The sequence below is a fragment of the Larimichthys crocea genome, chromosome VII, assembly GCF_000972845.2.
Source record: "Larimichthys crocea isolate SSNF chromosome VII, L_crocea_2.0, whole genome shotgun sequence".
Taxonomy (NCBI): Eukaryota; Metazoa; Chordata; class Actinopteri; family Sciaenidae; genus Larimichthys; species Larimichthys crocea.
This window is the reverse complement of record NC_040017.1, coordinates 12,423,018-12,449,091: the sequence shown is the minus strand read 5'-3', so window position 1 is coordinate 12,449,091 and position 26,074 is coordinate 12,423,018. Positions and strand designations below refer to the sequence as shown.

Genomic DNA, 26,074 nt, shown 5'->3' with positions numbered 1-26,074 from the left:
TTCCATCTAGCCTTCCAATGAAACCAACAGCTTAAACCTGCCGGAATGGGGCCCCGTTATGCCTGGAGGCGCTGCGCTTGATTCAAGGCACAGTGTCAGCTGCAGAGCCCTGTTGACGCCGCTACCGGTTGGAGGTCATTGTGAACACGCAGGTGTTTTCTCACATGGTATCACCTTGACACAGGCACCCCTGATACCACTGGGCCGTAATGTAATTGCAACATTGTCTGGTGTTAGGAAGAAGGAGGTGAAGCAGAGGATGGGCTGTCAGGATGAACGCACAAGAGGCAATATGTCCTCACTCTATTACTGTTAATTGAAGTGGGGAAAAAATAGAGGGACAGAGAAGACAAGGAGGGAAGATAGAGAGCGATAGGGCCAGAGGGAGAGAGGGAGGGAACCTGCCATAATAGTAACCTTATCGCCACATGAACTTTTGCTGAGATTAATTCAATGTCATGCCAGGGTCCATTCCACTGTCTCATTTAAGGGCATAGAGGAATGATGGTATCACTCTCCATTTGGGAAGAAAGGCACTTTGTTTAAGCATTTATAGCTAATTGTAGATGCATAAAAGCCAAAAGAAAGCTTACGCATTTCAACTTGAAAATCAAGTGCCATCCACGGTAATCCTCTGTATTCAGAAGTTTCACAATAACAAGCTCCAAAAATTAATAGAAATTCTTTTCACAGGGGATTGCCAAGCTGTCTATAGATTATAAAGCATTAATCCAAATTACATTCACAGGATGGGCATTAATTCCCTAAATGTGTGAGACACAAGCAACATGAGCTGAGATGCTGAGCATCTCCAGCTCTGAAAATACAGACGGAGAGAAGAAAGCTTCGTTTGTGCTCCTCTGAATAGACTTCTGATTTGATTTCTGCTGCTGCTGCTGCAAACACACAACTGCTGTGTAAAAGCTGTGCACCTATATAATGTAGTGTTTACTTATCTGTGACACTCGGAGAAAGGGTTGAATGAGCAGGATCAGTGTGTCCAAAGATCAAGAGACTAGCATGATGTCTGAAAATCTGAAATAACCCAAGTCTGAGCTGTCACAAAGTTTCCATCCAAGGCCACAAGTCTGACAGATTCTGTAAATGTTTCATCTGAGTGCTTGTATTCACTCCGTAGTTATTTTGAGTGACATTCCGCTGAGAAAATCAATTCCACTCAACACCTAACATATGTTCAGACCTGCTACAGGCTAAGCAAAGATATAGAATACTTCCACAGTATGTATACGGGTGCTCTATAAACCTGCTGTACTGGAGGTGAAATGTATATCATTCCTGCAAAACAGAAGTGGATCATTTAATGAAAGACCAGCATGATTGTGTCCATTCATTGGCATCCAGTGGATTCTACTACTTTTCTAACAAGTGTCGCCAGTCCCACAAATATCACCAGAGGAGCCACCACTGGCATAGGGTAGTACAGTCTTTTTTTTCCCCAGACACATTGAAATTCAAACAGGCGAGCACTGTGATTTGGGCTAACATGCTATTTGTGGAAGGCAGAAAAAGAAAGCAATGGGAAAGTATCTTTCTGCGGGCTCCATTGTAGATATGGGTACAGTAGATATGTTACATTGGCTAAAGTTTAATCAACAGAACCAGTCAAGCCCTACCTGAATCATCCAAGAATCACGTCTCGCCAATCTCGTGCTGGGTGTCAGAACTCTGCCAGAGTGGCAGAGCCTTCCCAGCAAGAGTTGTTTGTCTTTAATGCTGTACATCCACAGTGGCTGATGGATGGCAGAGAAAGGACAGAAACCCTCGCTCTATTCATCAAAATCAGACAACCTCTTGGGGCTTGGTGACATAGGTGACAAATGAGGACTGAAGTCTCTGCTGGTGGGTGAGAAGGGGAAGGAGCTTTGGAGTAAGTCCCAGCTTGGCCAAAAAGGACAAAGACCACTTATATTTGATCCATATGTGTTCCCCTGGCCGCTTATTATGCCCCAAGTTCATAAAATGTCTCTGAACTTTTTGTCTGAGCAATGAATTGCATGACAAACTGCTCTTTGCACTTTAAGCTGGATCCAATAAGGCCTCAAATTGGTACTTAAAAGTGTGCTGTGAGACTGAGACAGATGCGGCTGAAGGAGGCTGTGGAGACTCATGTCGACGTAAATCACATTTTGCATTTGGAACTGCATGGAGGCAGGCAGCAGGGAGAAGTGATTCTATTTGAAGCCCCGTATCAAGTGGAGGCTTCTATGCATATTGTTAGGAGTCTGTTGAAATGGGAGGAGAGAGTGCTGGTCGGAGGGGAGAAAAGACACATTAACTGGAACGTCTTGGCAAAGAAACAGGAATAATGCGTGATCCTTTCAAAGCCCTGTAAAAAATGGCCTTTCTAAACATCCTAATTCACTCATTATATATGCGTATGCTGAACAGAAACAGATTTGAACTGTAGTGGAGCCACTTTAAAACTTTCACTCAAAAATAATAATTTACTGTATCATTTTTATTTATATCCTCAGAAGACCACTTACTGTATTGAGTTAGCTTCTAAGCCTTGTAAAACAGTCTATTCTTAACATTTATGTAACAGCTTCATGGAGGCCATAAATGTAGAAAAAAAAAAAGGTGATCATTCAGAGGACTTTATGACTTTCTTCACCACCAGCTTTGCCCAGAAATCAGAATGCTGCGTATACTGTGAAACATTTACAGGTCAGTCGTGGTGTGACACACTGTGGGACCAGGACACTGCCCAAACTGTAGTTGCTAGTGGTTGACACAGGCAGGATGAGTCCATGAAGACTGAATTCTCTGATGTTCAATTCAGTTGTGTTTTATGTGGAGACAAGCTTAGAGGGAGACACTTTATCATGTTCACTGAAAGCTACGTAGTCTGAATCTTGTTGGTTCTATGTACTGGGAGATACAACAGAACATCAACATAGTATCTTATTCAAGGGCACCTTGCCTGTTATTGATGAGGGGCCAGAGTCAGATTATTTGTCTTCCTTACTGCCATTATTTCAGCTAACGTTCGAATTCTCATCAGTCGTGCTTTAGTTGCATAATGTATTCTTCATGTCTTATACAATAAAACATTTACACTAAAGGTTTCCATTTCTGAAGCAAACTTATTATGCTGTTGATCTCTGTTGCATGGCAGTCCTCCCTTTAGCTTTTGAATGCATCTTTTCTTGATGCCCCTTGACAGCTAATTGCTTGTCTTACCCGTAAATTCCACCGGGCATTGCTGCAAAGCACTCTGGCTGCACCGTGGCCGCCTGAGCTGATTGCACCCGTTCTAGACAATGCTTGCGATTTCACCAGAAATGTCCCAGAAGCTCTCCGCTGTGCTCCACGGAGAATACGAGACTGGTCTATTTTTGATGGATGAAGCGAACAGCCACGTTAAGAAAGCACAGAGCAGATTGAGCTGGCCTGAAGTCAGACACAGAAATGGCATAGAGAATCCGTTCAAGTTTCAAAATAAAACACCCTATCCTGATCTTAATAACAAAAGGAAACAATTTAACTATGCAGCCACTTATCCATGTTAGAACTAAGAAAAATGAAAATTACATGTTTAACACAATGACAAAACATTGTGTTAAAACCCCCAGTTTGAGATGCTGCTGAGTCTGGTTACATTATCCACTTACCCTGCCCTGGTTCTGGCACAACATCAGCTTCACTCCCCATCAGCATTAGCCAACACCCTGGGCCTGAAAATCTCCTCTTCCAAGTAGTCCAAAACGCCTGGGTACAAACACTGACACTCCCTTGGTGCTCTGATCTCACAGTCTGGGCAGCCCGGGTAACAAACTAAGCTAACAACTTAGTTAGTAGTAGCGTTTTTCACTGTGCTCTACGGTTCATCACTGGTTGCCACCGCCTCACCCATCACTGTGAACTATACACAAAAGCTGGCATGCCATCCTTGGAGATAAGACGCTACACACACTGGATAACTCTGGTGTATAAGGCTCTTCTTGGCTTAACTCCCACTTTTTTATGCACTTTCCTTCGAAAAACCGAAAGCCGTTATGCACTGCGCTCAAGTGATTTTCTACATCTTGCTGCGCCTCGAGTCAGAACTAAAACAGGTAAAAAAGCCTTTAGTTTCTCTGCCCTGTCTGCTTGGAATGCCCTCCAATGCGAACTTAAAATTGTAGAACTTCTTCCTCTGGAAGCATTCCGCTCCATCTTAAAAAAAAGACAATGGAAATCATTTGAACAGTGCCTATGCTTTTAAATTGTTAATGTATCTATAACTGTTACTGTTACTGTTGTTTGTCTGTTTTTACCACTATGACGTGTGCTGCTGCCTTTCTTGGCCAGGTCACCCTTGTGAAAGAGGTCTTGATCTCAATGGGTTTTTTATCTGGTTAAATAAAGGTTATAATAATAATAATGAGTAATCTAATTGATCCCCCCTTCCATCATTATAACGCTGTTATCGTTACTGCCAAAAAATGTGGCGTGTTACTATGATTGAAGGCAGCTGTTTTTCATCAGACCAACTAGATCTCTAAGCCTAGCGGCAAAGATTTTTCTTGTTCCTCCTTCCTTGGTGAGGGCACGAGACAATCGCATGAATCATGACGATTGGCTGAGGTTGAGTAAAATTCCATGGTAAGCCAGTCAGAGGTGGAGTTGGGCGGGTGTTGCTTACACAAATTGTCAGACACACAAAGACGACACAGGACATTCACGTGAGTCAACAAGAAACAGGAATGGAAAGCCTGAATAGTCCAAAAGTAGCCTTCTTTAAATGGAAGTATAGCATATATCATAAATAATTGAACATGCACATGTATTTTAAGTTCCGTCAAAGAGGGATGGAGGTGGGGTCCAAATTCTTTGACACATTTGAGCATTTAAAAAATTACTTGAAAGTAACGCAATAGTTACTTTCCAAAGTAACTACTTATTTTTATGATTTGTAACTCAGTAACTACTTTAGTTACTTTTTGGAAAAGTAACTAGTAACTGTAACTAGTTATTTTTTTAGAGTAACTTGCCCAACACTGGCTAACAGTAGCTATAGTTGGCAGCAGTTTACTTTAGTATCCATCGGGAAACTCCTTCACTCACAGAGAGTTGATACAGAGCAGCTAGAGGACATCAGAGGAAAAGAAGAAAACATTTTCTCCATAAAATATGATCCAGTTTCACCAAAATCTGTGAAATAGTTGATGGGAGTAGTGAAGTAAACAATGCACCACATCTCTAAACAGTTGTCCGCATGTGTGTGAGTTGATGTCATTGTCAAGGCTGTTGCTGTAAAGGCTCGTTCCTTTGTGTAGTATCCGTCAAATGAAATGATGCGTTTATGTCATCCATGGTGTTAAATGGTGCACCTGGTAGGTTGCTAAGTGCTGAGATAATTGTCCTCCACATGATGAAAATACCTTTGGAGCATGCAAAGGGCATGTGTCTACATGCATGTACAGTTCATTTGAGCGTCCTAGTTTGGGTGTTTGAAAATATAGTCACCCCACTTAAAGCTACATTAATCAATTTGTAACATCAGTTGGTTACTAGTGGGTAGAGAAAAACAAAACAACACCACTAAATCGCTGGTTTACAAGTTGTTATGGCTAATGTTTTAGAAAACATGGCCTACTTTCATATTCAATAACCTTTTTGTAGTTTGTCCTGGTTATCTGGTTCCAATATTCACTTTATCCGTCTCCACCAATTCCTGGAAAAAAAAAAATAGCCTTGTTAATTAGCTTGCTTAGACACTGAACTATATTCAGCTTGTGCCTTGTCACGCTGTCAGACAGGCAGGGTAATTAATGTATAGAAGACAGGTGTTAGGAGAATTGCTGAGACTCAGCAACACAATGACTTTAGAACCTAAACAATGTGATATAAAAGCTCCATGAAGCTGCCGACTTGTAATTCTCAGTTATTTTGGCACTATGAGAGAGAAACTGTGCATGCACACACTCACACACATATACAGGGACATACAGCTAGCGTACACATACATACACACTTTGTGTTGGCTTAATTATGAACTGACTTTGACTCTGACTTTCATTTTGCAGCTTAAACCATTCATGCCCCAAATGCAAAAGAATGAACGTCATAAAACTTCCCAGGATAATTCTTATCATCAGTGGGTCTGTGATGTTTCTCACTGTAGTTTAGAGGACCTTATTAATTTGTTTTATGAAGAGCGATTTTCAAATCTTGTTTGGTTTGATGTTTGCACATGTTATTGATTTTTGCTGAATGCTCAGGGTGGTTAATAATTTGAGCTGATACATTTGAATTAATGCAAGTTTGGCCTTGTTTACCAAAGCAGGGCTGTTTAATTGCACTTTCTGCTTGGTGTTGCATATGGAGATTTATTGGATTTGAGAAATTTGTTTTGCTTAATTGAATTTATTTCTTGGCTTTTGTTTAAAAAAAGAGATTATTACGAAACTGCAATATCATTAACAATACACTGCACCACATTTACATTAAGCAGTCTCTAGTTTCTCAGTAAACTGAAAACCAACAATGATTATGATTCCTCTTAAGGGTTAATACATGTTTTAGTTTTTAACAATTCTACTTTGTAATGTTCACAGTTTTTAGGGACGGTACTGTACATATTCTATTCTCTATATTTTCAAGTTACAGTGCACTTTTTGAATTGTTTATGCAAATGCATGCAGAACAAAGAGGAAACTAATCAGTAAACTGTTCAATAGATTTAAAGTTGCATGTTAAAAGCACGAAATAACTCTAGAGGCATCATGGTGGAACATATTTATCTATTAAAGTGTGTTCAAACTGAGCAAATTGTGGACGTTTATTTGCTTAATAATCTGCTGGAGTGCCATTACTAACAGCAACAACCAATGGATGAGACTGTAAGATATTAGCTGTGGTTATGATGAGCACGTGTATGCAACCGAGGAGGCAGTACCATATTATATTTGGAATAGTGCAGTCTTTACCTGCTCATAAATGTTTCTGCTAAATCTAAATTTTCCTGCTAAATCTTCTAAAAAAGTGTGCTGCAGGCACCAAAATGTCAGAAATGCAGTCCGTACACTGCAGTTTCCCCTTTGAGACCAGATAAAAGACTAAGCTTCAGACCTCCATGAACTCCATTTCAAGTCACTCACACCGAGGCCAGTTTTCCTGTGATAACACTGTGGAGAATTCTGGGTCTCACACCCACCATTGCAGCACATCCTATCAGTCATTTCATAAAGCTGTTTTTTTTTCTTCTTTTCTTTTTTTCTTTTCATGCCTTGAGCAAATGTTGGTTGAGTGTCCACAGGGACCCTCAGTGAACATGAAGTCCCGGTGTGACAGGTTACTTTCTGAATAGAGGTTACACCTACAACGCTTAACTACTGAAAACACACCTGTATACATTATCACAGTAGACATATAAATACCATATATAGTGTATGTACTGTATACACACATACCATGGCAAAAAAAAACAGCCATTCACATCCATTCGGATGAAGGTAATGAAAAGATGTGCACATTAGATAACTGGATTCTGCAAGACAATCAAAGTTTGAATCTCTCCTGCCATTAATCTGTTCAGTGAAACATGCAGATCAGAGGATTTATCTTTTCCAACATCGGCAGATAGATTCTATACCTCTGAAATACATCCAACAAGTTATTTTTATCCCAGTCAGCAGTTAGGCCACACCTCTACCTCCGATGTTTGCAATCTCATCCACTATTCATTAGAGCGGCTGTCGCACAAAATACTTGCAATTAGAACATGGATCTTCTTAATGGCAGGAAAAGCCGTCCTGCAAGTGAGACAGAGGCAGTTTCTTCCCGTGGACTGAGCTGACATATTGCAGCTCTGCAGCAATTAAGTGGAAGGAACAAAGATGCCAATACAGAGTCATTTTCCCATGCAGGCTCTCTGGGAAACTGGCAAAAGGGAAGGCATCTTTGGGTCAAAATGATGGTCTGTCTCCTAAGTTTGATCACTTCAAGCCTGGCTGTAATGGCTTGCAGTCCAGAGATCTCCCATCGTAAAAACAAAAACCTTTATGTTAATGCCAAGAGCAAAGGTCTAGACCGGCAGTCCCAGGAGTGTATCAAATCAATTAAGAGATCTCTTAACAATCACTACAGGGTGCATCTTTCAGGATTTGTTTAAAGATTACATAGAGTAGAAGCCTCATTATGAAATGTTGAAATCCATTTGAGAGGTTTGCAAAAGACTTTTTAAAAGACTTTCAGCAAATAGAGCCATAGGGGAGCATAAAAAGTGCTGGACTGCACATTTTGGAGTGAAATAGGCACTGTAGCTCCCAGTTCTATCGAATCAGCTATCAGATAAATTAACTCATACTGTGCCTCCACTTCTATCAGTATGGATTCAACCCTTCTGCAGAGTATGATGTTTTCCCTGCTCCTCAGTGAAATGGATAGAATATGTTCCCTTCGCCAAGTAACCATACTACCGTAACAAATCAAGGTGAAATGTCACAGTAACTCTCTGCAGCTTCAGCTCACGACACCCTCTGCAGTCACCAGCGATGGGACGGTGTTGTTGTGACTATGGAGGAAGCATCATGTAAAAGAATTGCAGGGGTCAAAATCCCCTGATCGAATGTGAAGTAGTGCCTGAAAGAGCACTGAGTGAACCAGACAGTGCTCTGTCAGGCCTCCTGATGGCAGATGGGGGAGGATGCCTCGTCATTTGTCTCTGTTCTGATCGGACCTGTCAGTAGAGATTCATCTTGTGAGAAATACGTTATGTGCTCATGCAGTTTCTGTCACAAGTACTTCTTCTGTCCCAAAAGTTTGAATCAATTATATATATATATATATATAAGATAGATAGATAGATAGATAGATAGATAGATAGATAGATAGATAGATAGATAGATAGATAGATAGATAGATAGATAGATAGATAGATAGATAGATAGATAGATAGACAGACAGATAGATAGATAGCAGTTGAGCCTTACATAAAGCCAATTGTTATATTTAAACCTGGTGTAGGAGTCATCATGCTGCTCACACCACTGCTTCAGACGATGCCGTGAGGGAACTCTTAACCACGTCTTTATCCAAACGTGACAGGCTGTCCAAGCTATGCAGCAGCACTGATCCAACAAGGACATCCATGTTCTTCTTAATGCTTCCCCTCTCACTAAGATTACTTAAGCCCTCAGTTTTATGGGTTGCAGAGCCTTTCAATTTCCCCAAGCCCCTGTAATTATCCAGACTAGGAGTATGAACCATGTGATTGTGTTCTACGACAGAAGGTATATTACCTTTTTAGGGTGTCAAGGGGAGTACCTCGGGGAGCAACATATAATTGCGGCTTGCGCAGGATTCAATTGTTAGAGGGATTTTCTTATTGTTTGCTTGACTGCACTGGTGGTCACAGTCGTGTTCAGACTGTCAGTGTGCAGCGGTGGAATGAAACATGTAGGTAATATGATACATGATTAGAGGTCGACTCTAATGCAGAGGAATTCACTGTAGCACACTAACACACTTCACTGTACCGTCAGTAGCCAGCATACTGTATTAAGGCAGTTAAGATGTTTGGCAAAATGACAGCCATAAGAGCATTTCTTTAAGTGTCACAGTCATTGCATGAAAACCTCTCTGAAAGGTTTTTAAACACACTGTTGGCTCTGTGATTGGTAGTGTAGGTCTGTTGGTTGGTTGGTCCACCATTTTGGTCTAGATTGATGTTCATTGTCACCAGATGATGAATCCTATCAAGTTAGAGATTGCCTGACTTTCTATATACTATATACCTGCTAAAGATTGTAGGAATTTAAGGACTGGTATCATGGCCCATGTGTGCATATTTTACTTATGTAATTTGCTGTGTTTCTGCAAGGTTAAACAGTGTGTGCATTTCACAACCAAGCAAGTGACTCTGAAGCAAATGGCAGCACCTTCTCATGTTTAGCCAGCACTGATCATGACTTACACCTGTTAAAGTAACAAACATCATCGCATACAGGTCATATCAGCTGTCTCTAATAAATGTTAATGTTGTGAGTAACTTGATGGTTAAGCCAAAAGAATTTAAGAAATTCATATCATGACTTAGTTTTGAAAGGCCTCCAATATTTGTATCAAGTAGCTAGAGCATAAGAGTGGTGAATTTATAATGGCTGCCTTCCCCTTCAAATGTATAATTAACAACATAGATCTTTCCAGGCGGTAAATGACCTACAGTTACAATCCATATGATGCTCACAAAAGCTCTGAGGTCAGCAGAGGTGTGAACAGTAATCACAGAGTATGGTCGTGTGAAAGGACAAACCAGGTGAGGTAGCGATAAATATTTCAAGCAGCATAGGCTTGTTGTTTTTTTTCCACAGTGACTGCCACAGTCGTGATCATAGCAGCTCATAAACATTCATCACAGGAAGGCGACTAAACTGCGAGCCTCGAGCATGTCATCACCTCCAAAGTTTCCCTCCAAAGTACTTGCCTGAGTAATGCCTCGAAGCGAACATGAAAGGCAAAGCTGGCAAGTGCAAACAACAGCAGTCACCTACTTACAAGCCAAGAGTAAAACTGACCCCCCCTTGACTATCTCTTTGGGAGCAATTGAACCCTTGCAGAAGCTGAAAATGACTCTGGTAGGTTGAGCAGCAGCTGTGAAGATGAAAGGTATCTAGTGAAAGGTTGTGGTTGCTCCACTTTGGAAATGAGTACGCTGTAAGTGTAATGGTACTCAAAACATCAACACCAGCCTGTCATATCGGCCACTCCAAGGGTAAAACACTAGTATAGGGGATTCAATGGTGTACACTGCAGCTATGGGCCAAAAGCTTTCAAGTTCACTGAGGTGGTCTGAATATTTTCTATTTTCTAAATAAATGCATAAAGAAACAGGAGGAGCTCCTGTTAGTATTTGAAACAATATTTCAGTGTAGTGCTGCATTCCAGCAGGACACAACCAGGAGCTATTATCTATTTATACCCCAGAGACCCAGTGAGATTCTAGCTGTTTCACCCTGCAGCACCTTCAGGCTGCCGATGTTATTCCTGTTCAGCTCTGAATCTCTGGCTCAGGCGGGAAATTCTTCACAGGGATCAGTGTATTCCAGAAATGGTGTGGGTGGTAGTCGTGGTGGTGGTGGTGGTGTGTGTGTGTGTGTGTTTGTGTGTGTGTGGCAGGGGGGAGAGAGGTAATATTATAGGGGGATTGCCAGGAAAGCCACAACCTTCCCCTGTCCTCTGTCTCTGTCTGAAGTTCTCCCTAAGGGGGATCAGCAGGTAGCATCCAGGGGAGGCTGTTCAAAAGTATTCACCAAACTCCTGGAGGTTGAGGGTTGCTCTTAACTCCTACTGCGAAAGAGGTCCATCTGAACGAATAATTAAATCTTTTACCCGATAGTATAAAAATGAAGCGGGCAGTAGGTTGAGAAAATGCTGACTTTAAAACATATTTTACTGCAGTTATAGCTGTTTGAATCAGAGATGAAGTAAGGACGTTAATATTACTTGACACTGTGTTTCATTTATTGAAAGAAACATATTGTTAAATGTTCGTTTTAGCCGCCAACTGTTGGTCACATTTTAGGTCTGCATTTTTTAAAAGAACACAATTGGTATATTATAGGCTGACACCTTCCTCAATATTTTATATGTCGAATAATTTTAGGTCAGGGGGAACTGTTTAAATAAAAGAACCATATTTCAGCACCACAATCTTTTCCTGTGATTGTGAAAAAGGCTTTGAAACAGCATTGAGGTCAGCTGTAGATTTAATGAAGATATACAAAAAATATAGTACATCAAATATAACAAATCCTGATAATGAAAACATTTTAAAGACTTTATTTTATTTTCTGAATGTGAGGTAAGCGTTTGGGCAATTGGACAACTGTCCTCAATAAATCTTTAATTCTGGTTACGGCCCTGACAAAGTTGGCCAAGTTTTGCAGTGGAGCAGTGGACATTGCCTGCTGTCACTGTGGCCATAGCTGGGTAGGTTTAATAGCTCTGGCTCTGAGCCAGAACATGAAGGAGTTTTGGTGCGGTCAGAGCCACATGAATCGATGCAGCTACAATTGAACTGGTCGCAGGGCTGAAACCCTGCAACAAGGCTTGATATTGTCAAAGAAATGGCAGTCAGTGGAGCAATTAATTGACATTTAGTGCATTTATGTGTATTATCAGTGGAACAATCGCGGTTCGGACTGTTGGATGGCGAGTCTGTTGGAAACTACAATGGACTTTGTTGAAATTTTGGCATGTTTTCACTTTTTTTTTTTTTTTTTTAGTTTTCATGTCCAATCTTTTACGTGTGAAAACGAAAGCATAACAAAGGAAAAGAGAATGGAAGGATAACAGCAAGGAGTGAGGCCACAATACAAGTAGGGCACACAGTATCTTGGACAATTTTATGTAGGGCATCTCAAACTGTCAGTTCTGAATGTGTGTATTGAGTGCATTTCCCCATTTATTCAACAGAGTCAATGAAATTGGACAGTGACTGCTAATTCCATATTTAGTTGCCAGCAGGTTCTTAACAGAGTCACCAGGTCTCTCATATTATAAAAGGTCCGACAGCGGTAAGGATAAAGACAAGAGAGTAAAGTAAATAAATAGTTCTTTTGACTTAAACTGTGCCAAGCTTTTCTAACACGCCATCAGTCCCAGCTGCTGAGTGTCGCCATGGCAACCGATGGTCAGGCTGAGCTCAGCAGAGTACAGTTTTGGTCTTGAGAAAACCATCAACAGGAGGACAAACAAAGACTGCTCTCCAAATATCTGTGATGAGAAAACGCAGCACGGTATTGACACCAGCCTGTGCATTGTCACATGCAAATGATCCCGTTTGCGTGAAGTCTGTGCTCCATCCATCATCCACAGCTCGTGCTATTCCATTGTGTCAGCGCACACGGTGCGCAATTAAATTGTATACTTCACAGAATGTATGAGGGCGTCTGGAGATTATTGCTGAAAAATCTTTTGAATAAATCACCTCGCAGATAATTACATCACGTCATCACTATTAAGCCTCTGACATTTCCTTTATTCTTTAATGTGAGTATAATGAAAGGCTAACATTAAATTCAGCGTGCTCCTACCCAGCTGATAATCGACTAAATGGGTAATTATGATTTAACTGGATGGCTGTGAGTTCTGGGGGCTCAAGAGTGACCTGCAAGCTTGATAATTGTTCTTGTAAAAGGACATCCTGTGCTCTGTGGCTTGGCCTTCATTGAGCTGTCAGGAGCTGTGGGGGATGCAGCACTGTCAGCCTGCCTGCCCACCTCCACCATCCATGGGATCGATCACGCCGTCGCCGCCACCGCCACCGCCACCGCCACCGCCTCCTAGAGAAACCCAACCAACACAGCTCCTCCAATTACTGCTGATGGGCCACATCTTTCTATCAGTATAGGCTTCAGAGTCATAAAGCGCCTTTCAGAGCCAGGGATGGAAAGACAGAAAGGATGGAGTGGCAAGCTCGCAGTGGAAAAGAGAGAGATGCGGACAGAGAAAGAAAGAGTAAGAATGTGGTGACAAGCGTTCAGCAGCTGGTGAAACCTTCCATGTTGAACTTTGCCAAGACGGATGCTGAACTTAGACCCGCGTGTGCATTATTAATATTGACCACTTATGCGAGAATAAAGAAGCATTTACTCACCAACTGACATGCCTGAATTAATCATAGAGCCATACTCAAAGGCACGATGAACTCTCTTTCATGACAAACCTGGCAATTTTCACTGACATGACAGATGTCTTCAGAATACAAAAAGGCCACCAGGTCTGTCATTATCTCCATCATTATCAGACGCGCCATCAAAGATTCAGCAGAGGACAGGCTTTGTTTTTGTTTTGTTTTTTTTGTTTTTTTCTCGGCAGGACTTTTTCCACCGACAGAAATGTGCATGGCGCTGATAATACATACCTTAAAAAGAAGAATATTGCTATCACACACAGGGTAAATGCATTGTATGAGAGGAGATCAGTTTCTGCAGTAGGGGGCCAGCAAAGGTCTCACCATCCAGTAGTTTCTATAGTGAATTTGAGAAAAATAAGTATGCGCGTCCCTCCTCCTGCCCTGCGTCTTTTTTGCCTAAGGCCAGTGAGTCTGGATGTCTACTGTACTATAGATTATTGTAGGTTCATATACTTTAGCAATGTGTGTGTGTGTGTGGGTGTGAGAGAGAGAGAGAGAGACTGAGTGTGTATGTGTGTGTGTGTTTTACACTGATGCCCTTCACATGGCTCCCAGTGGGTATATCAGGTAGAGGCAGAATTAGAAAGGATTGTCCCCGGAGGGGGTCTTGCAGCTTTTCCTCCATACTCTGAGTTAGATTATAAAATACATCAAAAAGCATGCAGCAGTTGGTACATATAGAAACATGAATCACAATCACAAGTCCCATCAAGAAAGTAGTGTCTATAGTTGATTTCATTTTGTTAGCTAGATTTCTTCCTGCAACACAATGACACGTTTGTGTGTATATACAGTATGTGTGAAAGTAAGTGCATCGCTGTTCTCATGGCTTACATTAGCAGGTTTGAAGTCAGTCAATACCAACACTACCCCATCTGGCCTCTCTGTCTCTCGCTGCTCCCTCTATCCAATCGTCCGTCTTTATTTTTTGTCCTCCATCCGTCACTGTCGGATGCACAGACTGGCGTGGTCGCAGCGGTCAGCCCACAGCCCGCCGCACAATGTGAGCTCGTCTGAAAATGTGCTCCCACGTACATACACTCGTGTGATTGTGTTGAAGTGACTGGTCATGGAGCTGAACATGACAAAACGGCGGTTGAACAGTGTCTGGGATTTGTACTGTGACTCCACTGAGTCCTGAAGGAGTATCTGAGCGCATTGCAGTTTATTATCATCTTTATTTATTGTATTATTAACACAATCTCCAGCAGCTAGAGCAAATAGAATATATTTTATTGTAAATATTGTATCTGGGCTTTAAAAAAAAAAGTAAGTCACGTATGTTTTTACTGTAAAAGAATAGTCCTTTTCATGGCTTCAATTTTTTTTATTTTTTGTGCATTGAAACAGCACTGTATGAGGAAGCCATTCAAAGCTGCAACAAGATGTGATGTCTGTGAACAAATAAATACATTCAATGTCCAATTCCTTCCTTTCTACGCTCTGGATATTTGTTTTGAATCACCATTATCATTGACGGGTAAGGAATGTGCCTAACAATAATGTCAGCCAATCAGAGTTGTAGCTTATGAATAATGTTGTTATTATATAAATGAGCACAAAACAACGTGCTGTGTGGCGGTTTCGGAGTATCTTAATATGTATGAAACATTTACAGGACTTTAATACCGTCAGTCTATCTTGAAAACTATGACTGTCATTTGCTATCACACCTCCTATCAGCAGCCAATTTAAACTCGGTGTAGTAACCATAGCTACGCATGCCACAAAAGACACGTTCTGGGTTAGTGCCTAGTTTTATCTCTGAGCTTTTAACCCCCGATGAGCAGAGGCACAGCTTGAGATCCTCAGCCTCCTTTGGTAGCTTCACACTCTAAGCTGACGATTATTGCCATGTGAGCTTTTTCCATCAATGTCCCTCAGCACTGCGATGACCTGCTGGGCAAGTTAGTGTCCTTTGAAACATTTCTAAAATCGCACTTTTTAATAGTTTCCTTGACTTAAAGTCTGGATATATATGCTGTATTCTATTTAGCTGTTGTTTAAATTATTTCATGCAATTTAATGTTCTATTTTATGTTCATTTTTTCCCCTGAAATTTTATTGTTACTATATCTTTACTGTCTTTATTGCTACTACTTCGGAGATGTAATCAGGGTACAACCCCAACAGCACTTGCGACTTGAACCTCTCTAATAATTATCAGCTGTCAGTCAAATCACAACATGAAGTAGCATCAGTGGTACAATGATATATTGTCGTCCGCCATGCAGGAGGTGCACGTTTGGACAGATCTTTAATCTCCATCATGTCACAGCAGAATACAACATTGCGTGATGGGGGAAGGAGGGTGTGTATGTGTGTCAGTGATGGTAAAAAAAATTAACACGTATACCTACAAGTCCACTCAGAAGTATTATAAAGTGTAGTACACAGAAGCTACTTTAGATATATCTCAACTCTGAGAATGATAAAATTTAACTCTTAACTGGAGCATTTTAATTTGTTCACATTTAGCACACTTGGCCATGTTTAATGAATGAGCATATCTCTTAAATATAAAGAACCTCCATTTACGATGCATTACATTGTTTCAAAATATATATTTCACTCTACCTAAATATGTTGACAGTGTAAACTTTGTAAGGGTTTAACCCTTCAGCATTTCAATGCTGGACAAATGCTGCCAAGTATTAGGAAAATGCTTGCATGGGAATCTAAATCTATGAGGACTGGAGTTGACTCTGCATCTTGTCTGTTTGTTTTTGTTTTGTTTTTTTTCTAAGTTCTGCATCATCCTCTTTTGTTGTTGGAATTTGGCACCAGAGAGCATGTTTTAAATCCTTGGGCTCACGTGGAGTATATGCGAGTCAGCTGGATCTACAGAAGCGGCATTCCCCATGGTTTTGAGATAATTACTTTCTTTCTTTATGACAACCCTATTGAATTTAGATTAGGCCAATAACAAACCTGCGATACTGCGTGCCCTCTGCATTGCATCTTGTCAATAGGCTGTTAATGTGCCCCACCCCTTGTCTCATTTTTCTTTGCGTGGCATCAGCTGGTTCCCCTCTACAACCACAGCGGCTGCCCACAGGCGACTACAACCAACACTGTGGCAGATGAGGCCGACAGAGGAAGTCTCATCAATAATGGAGAGGGGTAGCTGGGGGAGTCAGCAGAGGAATTGTGGTGGAGTGAGTGAGAAGTGCAGCTGGTGTGTTTGTCTCATTTCTTAGAAATGGACATTTTGAAATGGCTTCCCCCATAGGGCATGCATAGGAAAGGAAGGAAGCTATTAATAGCCAATGGGCTGAATAAGTTGTCAAATTGATGTTTAGATATCTGGCTTGACATATTTTATTTATGGACATTGTCCTTTGTTGTTCTGTCATCCTTTTCCCCCAGAGAGTTGGACACACAAACCAATAAATACAATATTTTAAAAATATATACTTTTTTTGAAATTCAGGGCATGCAGGTGGTTGTCATACTGTATGATGAAAATTTTGAACACCCAAAGCTGAAGTCATGGGTGTAGTCCTAAAAGGCGTACCCTTTGAAGGCAAAAACAAAAATCTCATCAATTTCCTTTCCGTCAAGCAGTGCGTAACTGTACCTCATCAGAGGAATAAACACACATAGTTATTATCTCCTCTGACAGCTGTCCAGATGCAAACACAAATCCCGTCACCGAAGCACTGAGAATGACCCGGTGGCTGTTATAGTATGGCAGCGTCTCCTCCCAGCTGCCATCCTGCTCGCTCCCTTTCTTCAATGCCCCTCATTGTATTATGAAGAGGAGGCCCATTCTTACTCACATCTCTCGTGCTCTTGTTTCTCCAGGGGCCAGCCCTGAGGACGTGAAACTGTTGGGAGAGTTTGGATGTCACCGGCGACACGTTTTCCCCCTGCGTTGGACCACCTTCAACTGCACACATCTCTACTCTCCAGACGGCGCCAATTAAAGCAGGCTTGAGACGAAGAAGTGTGGCATTATCGGACGACGCAAGGAGGAAAAGGAATACACTGGAGGAGGGGCCTGTGCTTGCTGCAGACGGGCAGAGGACTGCTTGTGAGTATCCTATTGTTCTCATTGTTGTGGGGGAACACATTTCCATACAACTGACTGGGGTGATGCTAACCATCCCCCGCCATGATGTTTAAAGTTCATAACCAGAAAATATTCCATCCAAGAATGAATGCAAGCGCAAACACAAGAGCATTGTGACTGTCTGATGCTGAGACAGCCAGGTTGACCCTGACATTTTTACTTTGTTCTTTCTTTTCATTGTCTCTTTTTTATGCCACAGGAACTAACACACAGCTGCCTTATTTTTTTTTCTTCTCTACACGGCAGCTAAATTTAAAACTTTCTGAGCATCAAAAGCAGGAGGATGCAGGTGATAGTTGCCTCCACACACTATCTTTTTTACTTTCTGCCTAACTGTATCATGGCTGTCTTCCTGCTTCCTGTCCAGTAGATGTTCACCAGGAAATCCAGTAGAGGAATTAGGTGGCCGACAGAAGCAAAATGATCTGACAGATCCACTTACCTCTGCTGTCAAAGATCCCCCTGGCCTCTGATATTATTAGAGGTTGATATATATACATATATAGGTATAGTGCACTGGGTACATGGGAGAGAAGGTTGGGAGGTAAGAAAGACAGGGAGGGGGGTTGTGTGTTAGAGAGAGCTCAGGAGCCAATGCTGCCGTTGACAAATCCAAAGAAATAATCATAAGGTGTGGAGGCAGCAAATGATGAGATAGTAAGGTGGGGGAGGGAAAGAGAGCGCGAGAGGCTTGGCTGTTAAATTGCTTGTAGGCTCTGTTGTCTCCTCACAACCAAAGAAAATATCAAGATTTCTTACTGGCAAGCTAAGGGTAAGATGAATCTAAACTCTCATATTGCCTTTTGCCCGGTGCAAACAAACACTGCTGAAATAAGACAGGTTAGCACACAGATCTATAGGACTTACATAAACCACAGTGGCCTGGGATCACACCACCGGTCGATAACAGTGCTTCACACTGCACCAAATATTAAACGTTCATGCTTGATATGTATGTATATTCTAAAAAGAGATATTCACCATTACATCATCTGTTCTCGGCATACCTGAGATATAAATATAGTTTTGTTAAAAGGCATGGATTTCTAGAGAGATTCATGGTTCCCAGAGGATGAATCCTAATGGTTGTGGTGACTTCATCATCATCAGGTCACAATGGTGGTGAATGGCTGCAAAACTAATAGCATTCCATCATCCGTTCATCCTTAATGTGCAAATGTTTTAGCATGTAATGCAGACACATTTAGCCAACAATGTAATGAGCCCAGTGGACTAATCTACAACGAGAAAGGCTGCTGAAGAAAGCAATTCCCAGTTTAAACTTTTAGAGTGGCTCATTGTGACCATTGCACACTTGTTTTTGTGTTCTTCTGGTTTTTATAAATACAGTAGCCTATGTTGGCTAATCTGATTACCTGTGCGTCGGTCAGACCAAAATGCACAGTAATCAGACAGGCTGGACAAATGAACAGCAATGCCTTGCAGGGAAACACAATCCAATACTACAGTTCTGCAATAAATCCTGTGTTTTTCAAGCCTTTAAGTGTAGTTAAATTTTATTAAAGCCTTTTTTTTTGAGAGAGATATTGTTCAAACTCTGGTCGCATTTGAGGATGCAGTTTATAATGTTGTTTTATTAGATCCCCTTATATTGCATCTATACTGCATTATATTAAATGTTCTTGCATGTAATATTCCAACACAGGCAGCTTCACTTTAGGCGCTTGGCAGGCAAACAGTTTCCTCATGTGAGGAAAAGGCACGATTCCATAGCATCTTCACGATCATACTGTTATTTACTGTCTCTCCACCAAGCTTAGAGCAAATATCATATGCTATGTAATCATTTAGATAGCGCTCACAACCTTCTTAATTGGTGTGAGCTGAATTAACACTGACTAATCAACATAGCAGCCTCTCATCATAGATTTATAGACGCCTATGATTGCTGCCAGAGTGAAATTAACTCTTTCAGTCTGCAGGGAAAAAAGATTCCTGGCACTCCCCCTCACACACACACACACACACACAGAAATACACCGATACGTATATGCAGATGAGACTTGTCTGTTCCTTCTGGCTGTCTCTGTAGAGCTGTCACACATGCTGTGTCTTGGAGCACCAGGAGACCGGGGGTTGACTTGAATTAAACTGAGAGGATGTCCTTTCCAGATCTGCAGAGGGCCACAGAGACACATCCGCCCCCAGAGAGAGCCGGTCAAAAAGAGAAAAGGAGAGAGAGAAAGAGAGAGAGAGAGAGAGAGAGAGAGATGTATGGAGGAAGAGAGGAAAATGAAGGGGGGTTGGAGATGGGGTGGAAAGGAGGAGGAAGTTAATAAAAAAAAAGTGGCAGGGAGAAATTGTTGTGAAAGAAAGAGGTGGAAGATGAGGTGGAGACAGGAAAGAGGAGGGAAGAAAATATTGCGTGTTGTGGATGTGCGCATGACAGAAAAAAAGAGTTAGGATGAGAGAGAAAACACAGAGAAGTGGACGCACCTACAGTATAGTTTTTCTCTGTTCTGGCCAACACTGGCTAAACATCATACAAATGATGCATTCAAAATTATATTGTTTGTAAAATATTAAAAAAGCAACTTCATGTTGTCAGATGAGCAAGAAAAAGTCCCAAAATGTTCAAAATTAAATAAAAGAAAAACATACATAACACATACAGTACAACGCATACAACATACAAATGAACTGAATGAGTGATCATGAAATTGTGAAACAATCCAGCAGATTTAAAAACGTATTTAATGTTGTAAAAAGTTACTTCCTCTGGCTGCAACAAGGCAGAGCCCTGTTTCATGTTTCTATATATGATAATGGGACATCAGTGCTCTGCCCTGTTGTTGTGATTGGGTTGACTGACAGATAGACACTTAACATAACAAAATCAACAGAAAAATAAATGGCAAATACTTTGATGATCGTTGAATTGCCATTTATTTATTTATTTTTCTATGATGTTTCATAAATTATGAAAATATGTATTAGTTGCAGCCTTACTGGAATGAAAGGCCCAGTGTATAGGATTTAGTTGGTGATTGCAACACCCCTTGCTTCCCCATCTCCTTTCTAGCATGCGGGAGAAAAAGAAAAAAGAAAGGCCTTACTTAGAGCTAGTAATCAGTTTGTCCGTTCTGTGCTACTGTAGGAAGATTGCAGTTTAACACAGTGGACTCGGTGGAAGAGGACCTGGGGGGTCTGTAAATATAAAAGGTTATACAATAATGAAAACATTATGTATAATAAATTACGTTTTTGTCATACTGTGAAAATAGAGCCCCATAAATCTTACATTAATACAAATTACTGGCAATAGGCACTGTTATTGTGAAAAGAAGTACAGTGACATATGAGTTTTATATTTTTATCTATTTTAATATTCTCAGTTTTATGTTTTGTTTGAATTTCTTCATGTGTTTTTGTTTGTTATTCTGAACACTTTGGGTCTCCGTAGATTATAGATGTGTGTGCTCTGATAATGTTTGAGATTATAATTCATGTGTTTCAAGAGATTCTATACAAATCTATACACGTGGCACAATTTCAGTGCCTGCTCATTTTGTTATGGGCTTTGGCTAGCATTTTGAAAGTATCAGGACTCTACAGTCAGCAATAATATGTAATACAGCGCCAGCTGCATACAGAAGAAAGACAATTGTGACGTTGTAATCTGTGTTAGATCCAAAAAAAACAACAACAACAACACTATGTGTGCTTTATGTGTTAATCTGCCTTAGTCTTTAACACAGCTGCAGCATTCAGACTAATCTCCTAAACAGTGGTACACTAAAGCAGTGTCTAAAGAGCTAAGCGTATACAGAGCAGTGCAGTCTATGTTTAGAATAGATTACTGTAATGCATATCCTGACCTAAGGATGCAGAGCAGATTTAGAATAGGCCATCATTTTCTATATCTCACCTCCAGGCACTGTTATTAACAGTAAGTGCATTTCCCATTCTGTTCTAGCGTCCTGTGTCTCCGCTTTGCCCTGGATGATAAACACGCTAGAGACCAAAGTTTTTGTAGAACAAGAAATTGGAACATAAATTATTAAGTGAGAATGCGCCTACCCCAAAAAAGCATCCATTGTATATTGTCCTTATGCCTGCAAACTAGGCAATCCTTGAACACCCTGCCTAGATTTCAGCTCACTGATGTTGTGAGCTTGTTACTCTTAATACAGGGAAGACGACATTCCTCATCATTGTCGCTCCCCCAATCTACTGTGAGCTTTTCACAGCATTTCTTTTGCCTTTGTTGCACAAGCTCTTTGTTCCGTGATGACACAAACTTGCTATGTGGAGATTCCACGGGCAACGTTTTCTCATTTCAATTTCAGGACATTAGCTGCTGAATCGTTCACAAATTAATGATGAAATTCAAAGCATGACATTGCGTGTAAGTAACCATGTACTTACACGCAGGGGGGAAATGAGCAGTTCAAAGATAATAGCACACATTTGGTGGTTTTAGGAAGTGCCTAAATGCATCAATATTTGCTGAGTTTTCCCACCTACATTACAATTACATTTGTCACCTTGACAGTTTTCCGTAGCATTAATTCTTACAAGACAAGCAAGCGTACAAATGGCTGACCTAAAAATTTGTAGTGAAAAAGTAGCTGTCATGAAAATGCTTTTGTGAATAGTTTATCTTATATCCCACCAGTCATTTCTTAACGGTTGGGAAACCAAGACAGACCCTTGAACTAATTAAACCGCCCACTAACTGGAGGAAAGTTAAAGGGCGAAGAAGTCTGTGGCTTATTTTAAAGCATGCAAAACAGGAAATGTGCACAAAAATGTTAAATATTTCAAACCAAAAGCTGAGAGTCCGTGTACCAGCAGGTTGCAACAGCTCTGAACCGAAAACTAGAGGATGTACGCAAGGACACAGATTTCTCAGACATGGATAATGCTGTTTGGAAGTTTAGAAGCAGTAAAAAGTGTTGTGTCATGATGCAACTGTTTGCAATTTCATTGTTATCATGAGAAATATCTCTTAATGTTTCCCTATTGAACATTAAATTATTCAGTGCACAGCAACCTGGTTTTGGAGTATAAACCATTCACGGAGGAGTTGTATGGCACAGTTACCATAACAAACACAGAACAGACTGCCAAATCATGGTGAAAAACAAGTTTTTTTTTTAGCATGCTAAAGGCCAAATTGAGCACAGTAGATCACTGAAAGTTCAGCATTTGAACAACTCTATTCTACTAAACCAACATGACCCAAATAAGTGGTTCAGTCTTCCAGACATTTTGGGATTTATCCATGAGCCAGTTGGCTACACCGCTACATGGTACCTGCACACAGTCAGCTCCTGCAAGATTAGATAACTAGGACTGCTCTGAGACTCAGCAAGGTCCTGGGGAATTGTGAAAGTCGGTGTCGAGTTGTCTGATGAAACCACGTGCAGACAACATGCAGCAAGAGAGTATGTGTGTGCACATACATAACACAAGCACAAATATATATACACATTCACATGTCCGCACACACAAACCGGGAGATCCTCAAGGCTTTTGATGAACTTAAATCACCCTGAAGCCCATCAGACCACATCAGCGTGTGTATGTGTGTGTCATTAGAAGGCCCTAGGCCAGCCCAACTAGCTCCAGTTAACAGCACAACAGCCTTAACCAAAGCACAACCATCCAGAATTTCTCTCCGTTGGGAAGCAAAGAGGGATTTGCCAACCTAGTTTTGCCCTGCAGCTCTGCAGCCCCAACAAACCCCCGAGGCAATCTTATATAATTCTGGTCCAACATATGGCCAACATGTAATGTTGACTGTTTGGGAGAAGAAAGAAAAAGCTGATTTTTGTTTTTTTTATTCCATAGGAACTGAATGGTCCTAAATGGCCACCCAAAAAGAAAATCAGACCTCCAACATAAATGGCAAAATGTAATACTATTTTTGTCTATGAAATCCAAAGCAACCCATGCAGTATGAGTACTTTCCTATGGCTCTACTGCTTACAGTAGTTAGGGTGAAGGAAAGATTTTCTTAGTTCATATGTTAATATCTTAATTCTGTCCTTAGATTAACATAAGTTATAGTTATTTAGGACTTTATTTAGGCCTTAAAAGTTAGCCACCCTCAGTTAGAATCTGAGCAGGTGCAACTTTATATTGTTATTTCCACAGTAAAATTCTGTAAAGTTAAGGTGAGTGAGCATATCATCTATCAGGTGTAGAGCCTCTGGGCCAATCAGTAACACCTTGTTTTGGTCTTTAATGGTGTTGCCCCTCCTGCTGGGACCAATCACTGTAATTTAGAACATTTTCCTGAGCCCTGCTACTGAGTTCAAATTCATGTTTCAGTGTGTGCACTGAAGTGTACGCACAAGAAGCAAACAAAGAAATCAACAGATGAAGTTGTTCTCTGATTTTAACAGAGAACACGATCAACACAGAGAGGTTGATAATGATCAGTGATATTTGAATGTTCTGACCTTGCCAACCGTGACATAAACTGACACACACAGACACACACACACACACACACACACACACACACACACACACACAGACAGACTCAGAGAAGGAAGCAGTATGAAGCTCACGTCAGTCTAAACTGAACTAAGAGGCTAATCAAAATCCTCACCAATGCTCCACCAGACATTATTCCATAATGCGCACACAGAAAGAAAAGGTAATTTCTTTTCCCACTGGCATCTCTAAATGCTCAAGACAAATTGAGCATGAGCAGGTGGAGGAAAGAAGGTATACTCAAATCATATTAAATGTCTATTCTGCAAATTTCCAATAGGATGATGATGCTTTTTGTTGAAATGCCTGTCATGATGAAGTTGGCTTTGTTCCTGGAATGATTTATCAAACGTCTTGTTTTTTGTTTCTGCAAGCAAATTTATGATGGAAATGCTGTCATGAAAGCCGACAGCACCTGAAAGTAAACACGAGAGGTTAGCATTTGTGTGTTGATGAAATAAACTGACAAAATGATTATGAAATGAAATGAAATCCGTAAATAGGACTATTCAGAAACATACTGGAAATACTGTATAACCAAATACTGTCAAATACACAGTGAATTGTTCAATGAAGTGGAAAATCTCCCACACACTGCCAAGACAATGATGAGGCACATAATTCGAGTAAACATTTGACATTATTCCTACTAGATGAATGGTTGTGTAAAGTCGATGACCTTTCCTTTTGCCTCATGTTTATATTCCATCCATCTAACTAGAAATCCTTGTGCGCTGTTAAAGGTCAAATGGCCAGAGGGGTCAGTGAAACTTCAGGGTAACACTCATCAAACTCATGATGCCGTGTCACCTCCGAGCCATCATAAAAACAACCAAGCTCCGGTTCAGCGCAAGTTGCTACCTATTATATTATATGTAGAAATATAATATATAACATTATAATAAAACATATATAAATTATGCAAATACAGTATGCCCAAATCCAAAAACATTCAGAAAATTTAACATAGAAAGCAAAGCCCGAAACTATTTAGGGCAATTTGTATAGGCTATTTAATATGTCATGTATTAAAAATTAATTAAACACATATTTAATGCTGCAAGAAAACATTGGTAGCTTGTTAACAAGGACAGCTAGCCTTTATAACAAAGTGATGAATAAATTATGCTTTTATTCTTCTCATGTTAGCTAGCAAGTAAACAGCAAGAAAATGTAAACTGGCTTATTAAAAAACAAAAATTAATAATAGATTTTTTCCATATAGCCAGTTTTCCAGGCTGAAATTACTATGAATTTTCTCTTTTTTCAGCATTTCAAGCCAGTCCTAAGTGTTCTTTTAGCAGCCATTTGTGTAAGTCGGTTCAACAGAGTAAGCTGCGAATTAAGATTTATTGCCGCATTAACCAGCAGAGTCACACTGACACAACGTTACCCCCAATGCATCTGTGTTACCATGGTAACACAGCAAGTGTGGAAGTACGAGGAGCAAGCAACATTTATTTTCATTTTCGGTTCTTCACATATATTTGTGTCATGTAAATCAGATTTCATGCAGTGTTATGCTCTGCCTAAATATTTGTATATTATCATGTTGTTAATAAAAAAAAAAGAAAGAGTAACACAGAAAGTAACTGATTGTGTGTTCCACCCCTTTAGACTGCTAGTGCCAGAGGCCAGCCCCGATTTCAGTACAATGGAAGTGATAAATGTTTTGTGTAAGAAGAACAAGGCTGCACTCACGGCTGCAAATACGATAATTATGTTAATCTGCAGGCAGATTGAGATGTTATTTTATTGTAATATGCATATATTGGCATCTAATGTCAAGTAATCAAAGACAGTGGCCGTAAAAAACATATTATTGTGCTCTGACATGGAAAGCTGTTTGGAGGATTGACTGTGCAGTGATGTGGGTCTTTAATCAA

At 40.6% G+C, this 26,074-nt stretch overlaps 1 protein-coding gene across 4 annotated transcripts in view; it reads left to right on the top strand.

Moving 5' to 3' along the window:
* LOC104940504 (galactosylgalactosylxylosylprotein 3-beta-glucuronosyltransferase 1) overlaps positions 1 to 26,074 on the top strand; it is a 67,622-nt gene that overhangs the window by 16,831 nt on the left and 24,717 nt on the right. For all 4 annotated transcript variants that reach the window (XM_019268217.2, XM_019268218.2, XM_019268215.2 and 1 more), the window contains exon 2: positions 17,453 to 17,681. The gene's annotated coding sequence lies outside the window, so the exon portion shown is untranslated. The remainder of the gene's footprint in view (positions 1 to 17,452; positions 17,682 to 26,074) is intronic.